Source organism: Canis lupus, chromosome 13 (assembly GCF_003254725.2).
Source record: "Canis lupus dingo isolate Sandy chromosome 13, ASM325472v2, whole genome shotgun sequence".
NCBI lineage: Eukaryota > Metazoa > Chordata > Mammalia > Carnivora > Canidae > Canis > Canis lupus.
The window spans coordinates 45,473,646-45,491,904 of NC_064255.1; the positions used below are offsets into that span (position 1 = coordinate 45,473,646).

Consider the following 18,259-nt stretch of genomic DNA (forward strand, 5'->3'; position numbering starts at 1 on the left):
AGCATAATACCCTCCAGGTCCCTCTACGTCAAAGCAAATGGTGGGTATTTGTAGTTTCTAATGGCTGAGGAATATTCCATTGTATACATAGACCACAGCTTCTTTATCCATTCATCTTTCTTTTTTTTTAATAAATTTTTTTAATTTATTTTTTATTGGTGTTCAATTTACTAACATACAGAATAACCCCCAGTGCCCGTCACCCATTCACTCCCACCCCCCGCCCTCCTCCCCTTCTACCACCCCTAGTTCGTTTCCCAGAGTTAGCAGTCTTTACGTTCTGTCTCCCTTTCTGATATTTCCTGCACATTTCTTCTCCCTTCCCTTATATTCCCTTTCACTATTATTTATATTCCCCAAATAAATGAGACCATATAATGTTTGTCCTTCTCCGACTGACTTACTTCACTCAGCATAATACCCTCCAGTTCCATCCACGTTGAAGCAAATGGTGGGTATTTGTCATTTCTAATAGCTGAGGAATATTCCATTGTATACATAAACCACATCTTCTTTATCCCTTCAGCTTTCGTTGGACTCCATTCATCTTTCGATGGACACCGAGGTTCCTTCCACAGTTTGGCTATTGTGGCCATTGCTGCTAGAAACATCGGGGTGCAGGTGTCCCGGCATTTCACTGCATCTGTATCTTTGGGGTAAATCCTCAGCAGTGCAATTGCTAGGTCATAGGGCAGGTCTATTTTTAACTCTTTGAGGAACCTCCACACAGTTTTCCAGAGTGGCTGCACCAGTTCACACTCCCACCAACAGTGCAAGTGGGTTCTCTTTTCTCCACATCCTCTCCAACATTCGTTGTTTCCTACCTTGTTAATTTTCCCCATTCTCACTGGTGTGAGGTGGGATCTCATTGTGGTTTTGATTTGTATTTCCCTGATGTCCAGTGATGCAGAGCATTTTCTCATGTGCTTGTTGGCCAGGTCTATGTCTTCCTCTGTCACATCTTCTTTATCCATTCATCTATGGACAGACACTTAGGTTGGTCCATAACTTGGCTGTTGTAAATAGCTGGGGGTACATGAACATAGGGGTACATGTATCTTTTCAAACTAATGTTTTCATTTCCTTTGAATTGATCATATGGCATTTCCATTTCTAATTTTTTGAGGAACCTCCATACTGTTTTTCCAAAGTGGTTGCACCAATTTACCTTCCCATCAGCAGTGCACGAGGGTTCCCTTTTCTTCACATCTTTGCCAATACTTAGTATTTGTTGTCTTTTTGGTCCTAGCCATTCTGACAGGTGTGAAGTGGTATCTCATTGTGGTTTTCATTGGCATTTCCCTGATGATGAGTAATGTTGAGCATCTTTTCATATGTCTGTTGGTCATCTGTGTGTCTCCTTTGGAAAAATGACTATTTGGGTCCTCTGCTCATCTTAAAATTAGATTATTTGTTAGGAGGGTCTACTTTAGATAGTTCATGCCATTCAGCTAATTTTCAGGCCACTGAAAAAACTTTTTTCTTCATTTGGTGTGCTTAGTTGCATTCAACAAACTGATGAAAGCAAAAAAAAAAATACTGACAAAAGCATTACTAAAAGACAATGTCTGGCAAGTTGAGAGAATAAGATTCAGAAGATAGGCAGCAAAGAAGACAGGTAGAGAACGTTAGCAAAACCATGCCCTAGGAACAATCTGGTTCCTCTGATTTGCCCTACCTCTGGTGACAAAGGCCAAGCCTTTCCTTAAGAGTTGCAGGACCCGTGGCAAGAATATAGATGGAGGCCCAGTACTATATGTCTAAATATTTAAAAATTATAAATAAGTTATAAATCAAATGAATAATCTGTTAAATGAAATATGTTAAATCCTCCTTCTTTGACAAATATACATTCATAGTCAACTGAAAAGTCAGCCTCATAATTAGAATTCTTGACTCCTTAGAATTCCGTGGGTTGAAATCCAGCCCTTGGCTCCTGTCCCCCACACCCTAGCACATCCTTCTTTTCTCCCCCTACTTCAGCCTGAACATATAAGCACCATCCACATCTCCTGCAAAAGTCCTCTCTTGACCACTCTTTGAGTCTAGAAGTGTGACTGGTCTCCTTTCAGGGGGATGGATACAGGGAAGAGGACCACACAGGTTCTGGAAATATCCTTGGAGTCATTTAGGCAGAGAATTCTAGGGACCTGTGTATTTGGAGTGTAGTCGAAAATCAGGGATGGAGTTTAGGCTCTGAGTGGGTGTATCCTATTGGACTTGTAGATTCCTTGCATGGGAGAAGGACAGCAAGAAGATAGCCAGAATGGGGTCCCTTAAACTGGGGCCTAGGGTAGAGTTTCATCTGCCTGAATCTGAGGGCACTACTCCCCAGTGCCAGGTATGCTATTGCTGCTTTGTGAGCTGGATATGGCTACCAACAGCACAAAGTCACCTCTACCTATGCTGTAGTGTCCCAAAAGGGGTGTATTAATGGCTGAGCCAAGATTATACAACCAGCCAATCCCCCACCCTGGGGATAAGGTGCAGGTGGGGAGCAATGGAAAACAATCTGATAAAAAATGGACAGATGTTCACTACCCCAAGATTGAAGAAGCCATTTTTAAACATGTTCTACTCCAAGTCCTCAATCCAGAATTTGCACAATTATTTGAGAAAAAAATATATAAATGTAAAAAATACCTTCAATGTTGAAGGTAGCCAAAAAAGAAAGGAAGCATAGAATTATCTTCCACCAGAAACCAATGAGGAAGTTTGTTGTTCCTGTTCATTTTATTTCTCTGTCTAGGCCTGTACTACCTTCTCACGGACTGAGGAGTGAGACTGTACGCAACTTACTCACCAGTCAGTGTAGTAGATGCTTGTTGCTTCCCTCCTTCCAACATCCATTTCCTCTTCCTCTATTCCATTACTTCTGTTCTTCTGGAAATAGCTTCTAGTTGGTTTGGGTGTTGTTGACAAACTCCTGGTTCCAATGATTGGCATGTGCTCCCTGAGTCTGAGCAACCAGAAGATCACATACTCCTGGTTCCTAGACATTAGAATACCTTCTGGAATACAGCTACAGTCATTCCTAACCTGTAGATATTTAAGGAGATATTCAAGAAGAAGGAACTTTTGGATGGAAGAAGTGGGCCATGAGAGGTGGATCATTAGAAGACCCTCCCAAGAACCCAGAACCTGCATGGGCAGGTCCCTCAGCTTCATCCCTACAGCAGAGTCAAGCTGCTGGATGTCACCTTCTGTTGGCCAGAGTGCTGCTGCTTCTGTGTGCTCAAATCTATTTGGAGGGTGTTCTCAGGTCAGAGGACATGACCTAGTGGCCCTCCTTCCTCGGTCCTCTGCTCTATGCCAGAGGCTCCCTAGTGGTCCGTATAACCCTGGGATCTAACACACTTGAGTTTGAATCCGATTTCATCATGTGGCTACCTGGCCCAGTTTCCTCATTTGTCAAATAGGATGTGCTTTAGCCCGAAAATGGAAATAGGCTGATCTTTAAGCCCAAGGTTGTTGAAGAGGGTTCTTGATGTTCTCAGGCATTTTTATCTTCAAATGAGGCCCCCAGTTCTTGCAACAAAACAAAGCTTGGTGTGGATTAAGCATGAAATGGAACCATAAGACACTGACGGCACTAGGAAGTCTGCCTCTTTGCTTCGTAGTTGTACCTTGTACACACCTTGCCAAGTTCATCATGCGTGGTGTGTGCTCAGATAATGTTAGTGATTTCTTTTTGTCCACCTGAGTTATTGGGCTCAATTAGACTCACACAACAAATGTGTGTGGTTACGCTTGGTGCTGCAAGGCATAGTGATGAGACATCCTTCCCCTGTGAAGTGAGCTGGAGTGAGTGGGATGTTTCTGAATGAACCAAGGCAGCACTGCTACCACCATCTTCTCATTAGGAAAAATAGATCTGCTTACTCGTGTGGATTTATTTTAACACAAGCCTATAATCCTTTCTTGTTTTTTCTTTGGCTGGCATCCGGGTTGCTCCTGATGACATCCCTGCTGAGATTTTTCCTTTGATTTCTGAGTGAGCCTCACTCTTGGTTTGACCTGTTTTGTTTCTCATCTAAGGCTTGCCTGAGGTTCATGTTCCCTTTGCTCCTCCACCTCCTCTCCTGGAGTCTGGGGCTGCTCTCCAGGGCCTGGGGTAGAGGAGGGGGTTGAGGGTGTTCCCTCAGCAGGCAGTGAGGTTGCAGAAGGACATCATGTCTCAAAACCCTCTGACTCTTTGACTGGAACATCTCCCCCCCTTTGGTTTCTTTCTAGATGATAAAGTCAGGCTTTCCCCCAAGGATGCAGATTTTATGAGCCAAATAAAGGAAAAGCAAATTCATTTTAAAGGAGACTTGGTTCATATGGATATCCTTCATTCTGGAAGAGAAAATCCCGAATTTATCACCTCAACATGTATTCCTCAACATGTAATCCTTCATGTACTTAGATAATGACAAAGCCAAGAGATATAAGCATCATTGAAAAATATAAAAACGAATCTGTCAACAAGAGACCAAAATTTAAAGGACTGACCAACATATACCACTGATAAAGTTTTAGGTCTTATTATTCCCCCCCTTTATTAAGTGAAACTTAGATTGCAAAGTGATATGTTCCATGTGATCCTATATTATTAAAAATATGTTCATAAAAAAGAATCTTTCTGAAACCATACAGAGTTTATAGATGGCTTTTGCACATTTATTTCTTCAATAAATCTGTAATTTAGGGAGAACAGATAGTATTATTATTTATATTTTGTACACAGGGGAAGAGGAACGCAAAGCTTATCTGTGAGTACGTATCTAACAAATGGCAGAGCTAGAACACAAGCTCGAGTCTTCTGACTACAGATCTTTCTTGATAGTGTCCCGTTGACGCACAGCTAAAAATCACAAGGTTTCATTTGAACCTCATGTGCCACTGTTTGCATAAATGTGACAACACGTATTATGAAATAACGCATGTGCCATAAGTGCGTAACACCAATATCGGTCCTTTCCCACTCACACTTGTTCAACTGCTCTCATACCACCTGCACATTTCACCGTGCCCATCGCCAGTGCCATCTTACATCATTTTGTGCAATAGTTTGATTCATGTGTTTCTCTCTCACTGGACTATAAACCCCCCACCCTTCCCGAGGGGAGAGAGCATACCTGATTTTGCACACACTGAATTCCGAATAGAGTTCTCGACTCATAATAAGTGCTCAGGAAATATTTGTTGAAAGAATAAATGAATGGCAGGTTAAGACAGGGCAGCTAGTGCTTTGATTTGGGGTTCTGTTCTCAACCAGAAATCAGTGGGGCCTATGAGAGACTAAGGTCAAGGGAAAGTATTCATGAAAGTGTTTGCAGGTTGTCCTTGGATTCTGGTGGGAACCAGAGAAGAAAGCAGCGTCCTTTCCAGCTCGTGTGAAGGGAAATGTGTGTGGCTTTCCTCCTGGGGAGGCCCCTCCATGGCTCTTTCCTTTCCTTTCCTTCACCTTGGCTGTTGAGCAACGGCCATGGGTAGTAGGAGAGCCCTGGCAGTGTTGGCTCTTTTGGGCCTGGTGGGGTTGCTTGCTGACAGAGGGTGCGGTCCCCATCCTGGATCCCTGAACCAAGTCCTGAGGCCAAGTCGAGGCCAAAGTCAATGCAGCTGCTACCTTGGGCATGGAAAGGGTTTTTAATGGCAATACCTGAGCCTTTGAGGGCATCGCCATCTATTTCTTTTGGCATCACCAGAAGAAAACTCTTCCACTCTAGATATTGCCACGTCCAATGGTCCTTCTCAAAGGTGAAAAGGAGGAAACACTCTGTGCTTTTGGGAGGCTTACAACCAAGGAGTGAGGAAGTACATCATGCTCTGTCTCAGGTCCGCGTTAACTATTCTTGCCACTGAAAACAGTCCAAATGGCTTTTCATAAACTGCAAATGAAAGAATATTATCCAAAAAGTGGCCAGAACACTCATTTATCTAAGTCCAACCCTGGATCTAATATCATGACAAAATGGAAACTCAGGATCAGCCTACCTCAAAGCTTGGTGTTTCCTGAGCAACGCTTACTCAGAGTGAACTGCGTGAGATGCCCTGCCCTGAGCACAGAGTTTATTTGAAGGACTCTCAGAAGCTTGACTGATGTCATTCCTGCTCTCTGGCTCCCATCACAGGGAGGGCACAGGAGAATCACCTTTTGAGCCTGCCAGGCTGAAGGCCGGGCTCCTTTGCGGTACTGCCCCGGAGGGTCAAGTCTACTTTTAAGACTTTTCTCTTTATTATTGGTTGTAAGTAAATTTCCTTCTTGTGTAGGAGGCTCTTTGAGCTTCACATTGGTGGGTTTATAGTTTTCATCTTGGATAGTGCCTTCCATAACATTTTATGGGAGGTTTAAAGAAAACCCCATAAAATATTAATGGTTATTAATATTTTCTTCTGCAATGTCTAACTGGCTGTTAATCCCATCCAGTCTGTATTCCATCCCAGGCATTTTAGTTTGCACCTGTAGAATTTTGAGTCTCTAAAATTATCTTTTGTGTCTCCACTTAGCGTATCCTGTCTTTCCTCTAGCTTTTGAACATATGGAGTAGGGTCACAATAATTGCTTTCATGTCTTTGTCTGCTAATGCCTTCACCTGTGTCAGTTTTGGTTTTGACTTTTTTTTTCTTCACCCTGGGTCATATTTGCCTGCTTCTTGGTCTGCCTCGTAATTTTAAGAGATGCTGAACATTTTGTATTTTAACTCACCGGGTGCTGCGTGTCTTTACACTCTTATGAACGTTCTTGAACTTTGTTTTGAGATGTAGTTAACGGCAAACGGTTTGAACCTTGCGGGCTTGCTTTTGGGATTTGTTAGGAGGGTGCAGGGCATCGTTTGTTCTAGGGCTCACCTGCTTGATGAATTACTTGGATTCTCAATTTAGTTGACAAGAATGGGCACAACTGCTTCTGTGGGCTCGGAATGCTGTGACCTCAGATTCTTTTGGTGCCTCATTCCTCAGGCTCGGGTCGCTTCCTCAAAGACATCCACTGAGCAGTACTCTTGCCTCCTTGAGGGGATCTTCTACATCTCCTCCAACGTCTTTGTGTACCTCTCTCGTCTAGGTCCTCTGCCTTGTGGACACCAGCTTCCTGGGTCTTTCCTGTCTCCCATCTCTGTCTCCTTAACCCTGGGCTCCACTTGGTTTTCCCCTGGCCCTGCTGCAGTCTGGAAACTCTACCAAGGTTGTTGTAGTTGCCCTCTATCTGAGGCAACTTTCAGGCTCACCTTGCTTATGTCTCGTCCCCCAAGGATCACTGTCCTTTGTCATGTGATGCACAAATGTACAATTGAAAACTATTATGTCCTATATCTGTCCAGGTCTTTAATTGTTTCATGTAGGAGAATATAAACCTGATCTTTGTTACTCCATCCTCGCTGCAAGTGGGGGTCTGGCATCATTCGTTTTAAAGAACTCTTTACGTATTAGAAGTAGTTAACTTTTTTTTCCCATCCCCTATGTTGGATTTTTTTTTCCCTTCTCAGTTTTGTTTTGTTTTATTTGATGGTCTTGTGTATAGGAATCCTGTGTTAAATTTTATATAGTCAAATTTAGCAGTATTTCATTGTTTCTGACATTGATGTCGTACTTTAAAGTCTTTCTCCAACCCAGGATTGTAATTTCAGCTGCCCCTTTTTGTCATATACTAAATTCTTTCCTACTCTTGTGCTTTATATTTTGATCTATGTCTCTGTTCTTTTATTCTACAGGAAGCATGGATATACCTTAATAATTGTAGCTGTTTAGTATATAAGAAGGCAAATGATGCGTTAGACATTGCTAGTGGCTCTTCAAAACCCATTCTCACCTTCTTTTATGCATTTAAAGCTCAGTGTTAAGATGAGCGCTGCTGCCAAGTATAGTGACTACATTTCCAAATCTCCCTGGAAGTGTGGCTATGTGATCGGTGTCTGGCCAACGGATTCTAAGTGGAAGTGGTGTCTCCAACCTCTGGGAGGAGTTCTTTAAGGAAAGGAGCTTGTTCTTGTCCTTTTCCTTTCTTTTCCCCATGTAGACACCATTGTTGGAGCTTGAGCACACAGCGTGGATCAGAGGTGGAAGCCAGGTCTGGAAATGGCAGAGCAAGATGATGAGAGGAGCCAGGTTCTCAGAGAGAAGAGGAACGATTCCAGCCCTTTGCCATCACCTCTGGACTACACTTACTTGAGGGAGAAATAGGCTTTTATATTTTTTTAAATTTTGTTTTTGCCACTATTATTTTGGATTTTTCTATTACTCAGAACTCAACTTAATCCTGACTGACATAAACTACAGAATTATTTTGACAAAAATAAATCCTGTTGAGATTCCAATTGGAAATGACACTGAAGTCATATATTAATTTATGGGGAATTGACTTCTTAGCAATATTGTCTTCCCAACCAGGAACACGCTCGGCGCTTTCACTTATTCGTGCCTTCTTTGATGTTACAATAAGCATTTGAAAAATCCTCAAAGACTGTTTTTATCTTTGTTTTACATATTGTGTGTTTCAAGTATGTGTTACCCTTTGAATTATAAGACAAAAACAACACCAAGGCAATTAAAGTATTACGGAACAATGCAGAAATGTAAACCCAGGGTGAGCCTAAATAAAAGAAAAAAATCTGCTTGTTAAGTTGGACTTTTTTGTTTATTTGAAAATTTCATGAAAACTTCCCCATGGCACATGATTTCCAGAAAGCAAGTTGGTGGCTGTTGAACACTCCAGTGTTGCTCAAAGCAGCCTTTTTTTTTCTTTTTTCAAAGCAGCCTTTTTAAGTATAATTGCTTACCAGAATGGCCTAGAGATTCATTTGTACTACTCCATGCTTCTATTTGGGTTTCATTTCTTCATAGGATCCCATCCTTGCTACCTAAGAATGGTGTGTAATTTTTTTTGGCAGTATGGGCAGAATATGGAATGCATAAGGTTTCACTCGATCTCAGGCTTTGCAGCTAAGAAGACAAGACGTCTTGGTATCAGATGAGCTGGATTTAAGACTTAGAGTAAGCTCCTCATAGACATAAGACTGCAGATGGGTTACTTACCGTTTTAGAATCCCTGTTTCCTTATGTATAACTTGGGCAGGACAAAAATACTAGCTTCGGGTTTTTTTTAAAATTTTTTATTATTATTTATGTATGATAGTCACAGAGAGAGAGAGAGGCAGAGACACAGGCAGAGGGAGAAGCAGGCTCCATGCACCGGGAGCCCGATGTGGGATTCGATCCCGGGTCTCCAGGATCGCGCCCTGGGCCAAAGGCAGGCGCTAAACCGCTGCACCACCCAGGGATCCCCTAGCTTTGGGTTCTTTTAGGTGTAAAAATGCTTTATAAATGAGAAAAGTCTTACAATGTTAACAATGGGTTGGCTTTCTCTAATCATAAAATAGCATATTTCTTATTATCATCAGCCATATAAAACATTTTTTTAGAGTACAAAGATCCTTGTTTAAGATAAAAAATATGCTTGGTGATATTTTTTTATTATCTCTTGATTGATGGAATAAATGGGATAGATAGTATGGATACTTCAATGACTGACTGAATGAATATTGTGAATGAATATTTTGTGAATGAATACTTTTCAATCATGGGAACGGTGGAAACAGTGGAACTTTTGTGGCTAATTGTATTACCCATTCAGTCTATGGAAACTGGTGTTGAGATGCTTTTTTGCTACAAGTAACAGAAAACTTGAAACACACTGGCCTAAATACGAAGAAATACAATATCACACTTATAGCCTGTACAGAAGTAAGAGAGGATTCAGGCTTGGTTGATTCTCATGCTCAATGAGATCAGGATTTAGGCTCTTCTTTTTTCTTCAATTTTAATTGCAGTTGGTTAATATACAGTGTTATATTAGTTTTAGGCTTACAATCGAGTGGTTCTATACCTTACACAGGGCTCATCATGATAAGTGTATTCTTAATCTCCTTCACCTGTTTTGTTTATCCCCCCCACTTCTCTGGTAACCATCTGTTTGTTCTCTATAGCTAAGAGTCTGTTTCTGGGTTTGTTTCTTTTTTCTCTGTTCATTTGTTTTGTTTCTTAAATTCTGCATATGGATGAAATCATATGGTATTTATCTTCCTCTGACTGACTTATTTCACTTAGCATAATACTCTCTCGATCCCTCCATATTGTTGCAAATGGCAAAATTTCATTCTTTTTATGGCTGAATAATATTCCATGGTATATCTACACCACATCTTCTCTACCCTTTCATCTACTGATGGACACTTGCGCTGCTTCCATAATTTAGCTATTGTAAATAATGCTTAAAAAACACAGGAATGTATATATCTTTTTGAATTAGTGTTTTCATCTTCTTTGGGTAAATACCTGGTAATGGAATTAGTGGATCATATGGTAATTCTATTTTTAATTTTTTGAGGAGCTTTCATCCTGTTTTCTACAGTTGCTGCGCCAGTTGCATTCCTACTGACAGAGCAAGAGGGTTCCTTTTTCTCCACAGCTTCTCTAAAACCCATTGTTTGATTTTAGCCCTTCTGACAGGTATGAGGTGATATCTCATTGCTGGTTTGATTTGCCTTTCCCTGATGATGAGTGATATTGAGCATCTTTTCATGTGTCTGTTGGCCATCTGGATGTCTTCTTTAGAACCCAGGTTCCTTACATCTGTCCTCAATGTTGGCTTCCCTTCAGTTATGCAGCAGGATGGCTGAGGGGCACCAGCACTCACTCCAGACATGACAATGTCTGAGGAAAAAGAACAGAATGTATTTTGAACAGTCTGTTTTAGGAGAAGGAAACTTTTCCCAGAATCTTCCTTCTGTCCTAATGACCTCTGACCATACCTACTGGCCAGACTTAAGCTGCATGTCCATTTCTGAAACGCTGTAAATATAAATGAGATTATTTTATATCAATCTGGCTCATCCTTGGAGCTGGAGATGCCTCATTCTCCTGAAGCAAGTTTCTGGGGGAGAAGTAGATACTTGGACAAAACTGAAGTTTGTTTAGTATAACAAAGGCCATTGGTACCTGCCCTTGTCTTCTTGTTATGCACAGTTTCTGTTGCAAGTGTCTGTTTTTCTCTCTTTTTCTTTCTGAGATTTCTCTGGGATTTCCTTTCTCTCAGGGATTTCACAGAAACTTGCTTGGCTTGTGTGTGGGACATCCTGGAAAGTGCTGAGAAGTTTATGATCCTGGAAGTGGCTGTCAATCAATGATGGAGGAGAACTGAATTTGCCCCTTGGTGGGAAAACTTGGAGGTTTTTTACCCCATCTCCTTTAGGCTCCCAATAACACTGAGCTCCAGTTGCCTACAGTGATAATCTGCTCGCATACCTACTCTGTACTGACTTCCTTCCTTTCCTATGTCACTTCCTCAGGTAGTGTCAGTGATGCCTGGTATCATCCTTTGGACAAACAACTTACCCTCAGATCCTTGCCTCAGGGTCTCCTTCTAGGGGAGCTCAGCCTCAGCTGGTAAGAAGGAAGGAGAAAAGAGTTCTGTGTAGGAAACCAACAATATCTACTTCAGGCATGCAGAGATTCTAGAACCATTTGTAAAACTCCCTAAGGTTTATATTCATTGATCTCCAATCATGGTCTCCCTATATGACCTCACAACTAAGATTGTGTCCCAGTATTGCCAAGAATACATTCAAACCTGCAAACTTTCTCACAAAATCCAAAATTGTAGACCATCTGGAAACTTGATGGCTATAATTAGTAGATACAAATTCTTCTTTATGAACTTCTGAGGCTTAATTTAGCCAGTATGCTTCATATTGAAAAAAATTATTTTTTAACATAAATAACACATTTTTTATTTCAAAATACTGTATTTATCAAAACAAAAATTTAGTGGGAAGAATGAAATTGTTTTACATTTTATAAATCTCTTTTTTATTGCTTTAATATATTTTAAATTTCTTCCCTCTTCCACCCCCTACATCTGGCAACCATCAACCTATTCATTGTATCTATGAACTTGCTTCTTTTCTTTTCTTTCTTTCTTTCTTTCTTTCTTTCTTTCTTTCTTTCTTTCTTTCTTTCTTTCTTTCTTTCTTTCTTTCTTTCTTTCTTTCTTCTTTCTTTCTTTCTTTCTTTCTTTCTTTCTTTTTAGATTCTACATATAAAAGAGATCATACAGTATTTGTCTTTTCTCTTATTTCACTTAGCATAATGCTATTGAGGTCCATCTATGTTCTTGCAAATGGCAAGATTTCCTTCATGCACTGATAGACTTAGATTGTTTCTATATCTTGGCTATTGTAAGTAATGCTGCAGTGAACATATATGAAAATTTTTGAATATAGACTTTCTTTCAGATATATCTTTCTCCATCTGGGAAAAAGATGTTTTATTTCTTGAGACTTCGGGATATTTGAGATTGGATCATTTTACTAAATCTGCTTCATAGGGATTTGGGGGATTGTTATTATGTGTGGAATAATATTTTTAAAAGAATTTTATTTTCTCAAATAAATTCTTTGGCTCCTTGGTTTATAATATTCTTGGAATTATTATTTTAAACTGTGAGTTTCAAAAAGGATATGGTCAATGGATGAATAGGAAAAATTGAAAGCTTGATTTTCCTCAACTAAAATTGGAAAGCAGAACTTTATCATTCATATTTTCACAGATGCCATGTGGCTGGAACCTTGGACATCTGGGATGTGGGCGGCTCAGGCTTTCTTCCGCGTCTTACTGGAAATCGAGTAGTTTTCTTGACAGCAGTAATAAATCAAACATCCACAGGAAGCAAAGAGATAACCGAAATGAAACATAAGCTGTGAAATGTTCTCCCTGAGATTATGATGGTTCTTTCCTTGCTGGTTTTTCTCTTTGGAGCTGCTAGAAAAATGAATCTTCAGGAGGCTGCAGGAATTGCAGATGTCAAAAATTATTTGCTTTTGTGGATATTTGCATAGGTTAACTTAGCACATTCCACAAACTCTAGGTAGCCTAACTTATCTTAGGCTATTAAAAAAATCAAGGGTATTTTTTGACTTTCTGAATTTAAAATTTCAAGCTAATTTAATGTAGAAGTCCTTCAACAGCTATAATGAACCTTTTAAAGGGATTTGTTGCATGGGAATATGCAATTACATAGGAAATAAATGCATATTCTGAAAATTTCATTCTGATAAACTGAATAGAGCAGTGAAGCCAGATATAGCTATTGAACCATAACTCTTTCCACAGAAGGCCTCTGAGAAGATTCTAGTGTCACTGCCATCACATTGATAACCAATTTCTGTTCAGTTGAAGGTGTCTAATGTATTTTAATCTGATTCTGCTGCTAACGGTAAGACATTGGTCTTGGCTATAGTTGGACTCAATAATTTGAAAAAAATATTTTTGATCAATTAAATCATATTTTAAAAATAAAGTTAAACAAATAATATGACTTCTTCCCAAATTTTAGAAGCAGCAACTACTTCATGAAAAGGAAAAATTGTCAGTACTCACATAGGATTATTTAGTGTTCATTTTAATTCCTCTAGGAAGATTTATAAAAAATATTTGTTCTTTGTAAATCTAGGAAGATTTGTAAAAATGGTTGAGCCCAGAAATAAATGTTGCATATTTGGTCAAATGACTTTCAGCAAAGGTGCGAAGCCCATTCGGTGGGAGAAAAGGCTTTTTTCTTTCTTTCTTTCTTTCTTTCTTTCTTTCTTTCTTTCTTTCCTTTTCTTTTCTACTTTCTTTCTTTTTAAAGATTTTATTTATTTACTCATGAGAGACACAGAGAGGCAGAGTCATAGGCAGAGGGAGAAGCAGGCTCCCTGCAGGGAACTTGATGTGGGACTCGATCCCAGGACCCCGGGATCACGATCCGAGCCAAAGGCAGATACTCAACCACTGAGCCACCCAGGTGACCTGAAAAGACAGTTTTTTGACAAATGGTACGTGGAAAAGCTGGGTACCCATATGCAAAAGAATAAAGATAGAATCTCACTACAAGAAAAATTAACACAAAATGGATCAACGACTTAAACATAAGAGCTAAAACTATCAACTCTTAGGAGGAAACAACTCTTAGGGAAAAATCTTCATGACATTGGATTTGGCAATAATTTCTTGGGTATGACACCAAAGCACAGACGACAAAAGAAAAAAATAAATTGGACATCATCAAAATTAAAACCTTTCTACATCAAATGACACCATCAAGAATGAAAAAACTGTCTACAGAATGGGAGAAAATGTTTGCAAATCATACATACGATGAGGGGCTAATAGCCAGGACTGTATAGAAACTACAGTTCAACAACAAAAACAAATAATCCACCCAATTTAAAAAGGAGCAAATAGGCTTGAGTAGATATTTTCCCAAAGAAGATATACAAATGGTCAGTAAGTATATAAAAACATACTGCAACATCGCTATAATTTGGGAAATTCAAGTCGAAAACCACAATGAGATAGCACTTCTTACACACAAAGATGCTACTATTAAAAAATAAAATGTAAGTGTTGGAGAGGATATGGAGAAATTAGAACACTTGCACATTGCCTTTGGAAATGTGAAATAGTACAGCTGCTGTGGAAAACACTATGATGGTTCCTCGAAAAGTTAAACAGAATTACCATGATGCAGCAGTTCCATTTCTGGAAAGAACTGAAAAGCAGGGATTTGAACAGATGCTTGCGTACCGCACGTTCATAGCAGCATGATTCGTAATAGCCAAAGAGTGGAAACAACCCAAATGTCCGTTGATGGATGAATGGGTAAACAAAATGTGGTGCAAACATACAATGGAACATTATTCAGCCTCATAAAAAAAATGAAATTCTGATACATGTTACTGCGAAGTAGCTACAGTAGTCAAATTCACAGAGACAGGAAATGGGATAGTGGTTACCAAGGGCTGGGGAAAAGGGGTTGGAATGGGGAGTTTTAGTTAGGAATAATGAAATGTTCTGGAAAAGGAGAGTAGTCATGGTTGTACAATAATGTGAATGTTCCTAATGCCACAGAACGGTAAAATTCAGTTAAATGGTAAATCTTATGTTGCATGCATTTTACTGCCCAAAATCCTCTCCTAATAATAATAATAATAATAATAATAATAATAATCAATAAGGATATGACCAGGTAATGGAAATCTGGAACTTGGAAGCTTCTGTGAGGGCTTTCTGCTATGAAAAAGTGGAGCCTTAGAGCAGGTGATCCTTTGTTTAGAAGAGCGCACATAAGTGAGGGTATTAGAATTGCAAAATCAGACTCAGAGAATGATTGTGCATTTGTATGTGTGCACAGGCATGCACCACAGTAGACAAAGTAATGGCTTTCTGTCAAAAAATAAACACTGTTTAGGAGGGTTAGGCTGGGAGCTAGAGTTGAAGGTAGGTCTCAGACTGGTAAAGGAAGCCAAGAAATTGGTGACAAGCTACAGTCTAAGGGAAAGAACACAACCGGGGGTACCTGGGTGGCTCAGTGGTTGAGCGTCTGCCTTTGGCTCAGATCATGATCCCGGGATCCTGGGATCGAGTCCTGCATCAGCTCCCTGCAGGGAGCCTGCTTCTCCCTCTGCCTGTATCTCTGCCTCTCTCTTTGTGTCTCTCATGAATAAATAAATAAAATCTTAAAAACAAAACCAGAGGCTAGTGGAAGAAGGTGACAGCTGTAGGACTGCATGTGATGGCCAGAAAGAGGGCTGCAGCCAGGACCCGTCCAGAGAATGAGAATCTCCCCTCTGCTCTCCAATAATCCCGGGGGGAGACTGGAGGGAGACTTCCCGCAGCATGGGTGCTGGGGGTTCCAGCCATCTCATTTGCATGTTAAAGTATAATAGCACCAGAAACCACGAGAATGGGGGTGGGGTGGGGCACCAGGGTTACAAATGGAATCGAGTTTATTGTATCATTTCAAACATATATTCGTGTCTTTGCTGGAGTAACTCTATTTGGTTTTGGTCCCTTGGCATCTTCTTCCCCAGCCGATCAAGTTTTGTGGAAGAGATATTTAAACCAATCACTTGCTACAGTCACAGGCTAAGGTTGCTGCCATATGCTGTGTGTCTTAGGAAGCACGAATGATCAAAGTCACACACAACAATTTGGTATTTAGCATATTCCACAGAACTGGCTTGTTATACCTTTTTTTTTTTTTTTCCCATTAGCAGTGGCGAGGAAAACAAACTGACGTCAGCTGTGGCCATGGCCCAAGTAGACATTCGCTTTCTGTTAGGGCTTCCTGCATCCCATGATGGGCTCCCAGAGCGAGGGCTGCTTTCTGTAGGGCTTCCAAGCGATAAGGCCTGGAGAATCCCCAGCTCGGAGCTCAGCCATCCCATCAGAGATCTTGCCCTTCCTCTTGTCCTGGAACATCTGGAAGCCTAGATCAGAGGTCAATGAGCCGGTCCCATCCTGAGACACCAATGTGAGGCACGGCATGTCGCAATACCAAGCAGGCCTGGGCCTACAGCGTCTACATGTTGGAAGAAGCGATTGGTGTGTTCATCTCTGGACGTGGCCCTTCTGTGCTCCCGAGAGGAGACCACAGTCCTCAGTGAATGAAAGTGGAGGAGGGATAGATATAGCCAACGGCCCAGGGAGATCTCTTGGGGTCTTCTCACAAGACCAGCTTCCAAATGGCCAAAGTTGTCTCCTGGCAGTCCTTATGCAGGAAAGGGGAGTAGAATTTATGCGGGTAGGGAGAAAGAGAACATAAAATGATTGCAACTTTGCTAAGGATCCGAGAGATCAATAGGCCTCGGACACAGAAAAAAGGCTCAGAAAGCCCTAGATTACCTAGGTTACTCATGCACGCCACGTGTGTGTGTGTGTGTGTGTGTGTGGTTCTACGGATTCTAGAACCACTGATAGAAGCGTCACAAACTAAAAATAAACTATCACAACATGTGCTGCTGGATAACTACCCAGGGCTAAAAAGAAGTAACATAAAATCTATATTCCCCCCGACAGGGAAGTGTCTTTGAATTTCTGTTTGTCTTTAAAAATCGGAGCTGGGGGGACACCTGGGTGGCTCAGCGGTTTGGCGCCTGCCTTTGGCCCAGGGCGTGATCCTGGAGACCCGGGATCGGGTCCCACGTCAGGCTCCCTGCGTGGAGCCTGCTTCTCCCTCTGCCTGTGTCTCTGCCTCTCTCTCTTTCTGTGTCTCTCATGAATAAATAAATAAAATATTTAAAAATAAATAGATAAAAATTGAAGTTGGGAATAGCAGACAATGCATTATGGGTGCGGCTGACATCAGAAAGATTTCATAGATCACCAACAATCAGCTGACACTGAAAGTAAAGGCCTTGGCCCTACGTGTCCACCAATACATTCCCGATTTATCTACTGATGTACTTTGGTATTTATGTGTCTATGTTTTTATATACTTTAATATATAATGTATAACATATCATACAATTGAAATAGTACAGTTATATGTATTAAGTTGAAGTAAAGCGCCTAAGAATTAGAAAAAAAAAAAAAAGATAAACCATGACAGTCGATAGCTTATGCCCACGCCCCCTTTCCTTCCCAGTTATAGACTGGCTGCTTGAAAACTGGATTGTCTAATGGGGACGTGTTAGGGAGGGAAGAGAGGTGAGAATGGGGAGGTGAGGGTAGAGGTGGGGCAAGTAGGCTCCTTTGATGGGGCCAGAAGCCAGAGCCAGGAAGACGGGACACCCAGCTGTCATACAAGCAGTGAAGTGTTGTCAGACATGCTCAGAGTGGATCCTATCTCAGCGAGGCCTCGGGGTTCTTCCCCTGCAGGGCTGCTTTCATAAGGGAGGGAGCCACAGCTGAAGGTCAAGTGTAGACCCTGTGATGATCAGTGCCGGCTGGGAGAGTGAGGGAGGTGGGACAGCATAGACCACCGGCTATCTCCTTCCCCCACCCCCGTCAAACCTTAACCACGGGGCCACCAACCTTTACATCCAAACTATGTGAAAAGAGAGAGTAAATGTAAAAATGCCTCCCAAGGAATGGATGACTGCCTATTTCCTCGGTGGCAGGTGACCTCTCCTACCTGAGAAAGGCTCACCGGCAGAGAAGACCATGATGAGCTGGTCAGATCTGACTGTGTTATTTTGTCCGTAGCAGCTGTGGGTAATACAGGGGCTCCCCTTATTTATTGGCACCGGGGCCCTGATTTTTTTCTCCTTAGGACCTAAGGAGACTGGTGGATTTCTAGTCCTCTCTAGGTGGAGGCTCAGCTGATGGCCAGCCCTGAACGTCAGCTACCCTGTGTACGGAGAGAAAGTGGACCATCCCTGGTCGGACTGAGGCTCAGGAACTGGAGCTCACTGTGCGCTCCGACCTATTCCAGGCAGTCCTCTGTCTGACTCCAACA

General features: G+C 41.3%; 1 long non-coding RNA gene across 1 annotated transcript; it reads left to right on the forward strand.

Moving 5' to 3' along the window:
- Positions 1-5,969: 5,969 nt before the first annotated feature.
- On the forward strand, positions 5,970-8,602 carry LOC118352214 (uncharacterized). The gene is made up of 2 exons (XR_004808998.2): positions 5,970-6,230; positions 8,000-8,602. It is a non-coding gene; the product is annotated as an uncharacterized LOC118352214 (long non-coding RNA).
- The last annotated feature ends 9,657 nt before the right edge of the window (positions 8,603-18,259 follow it).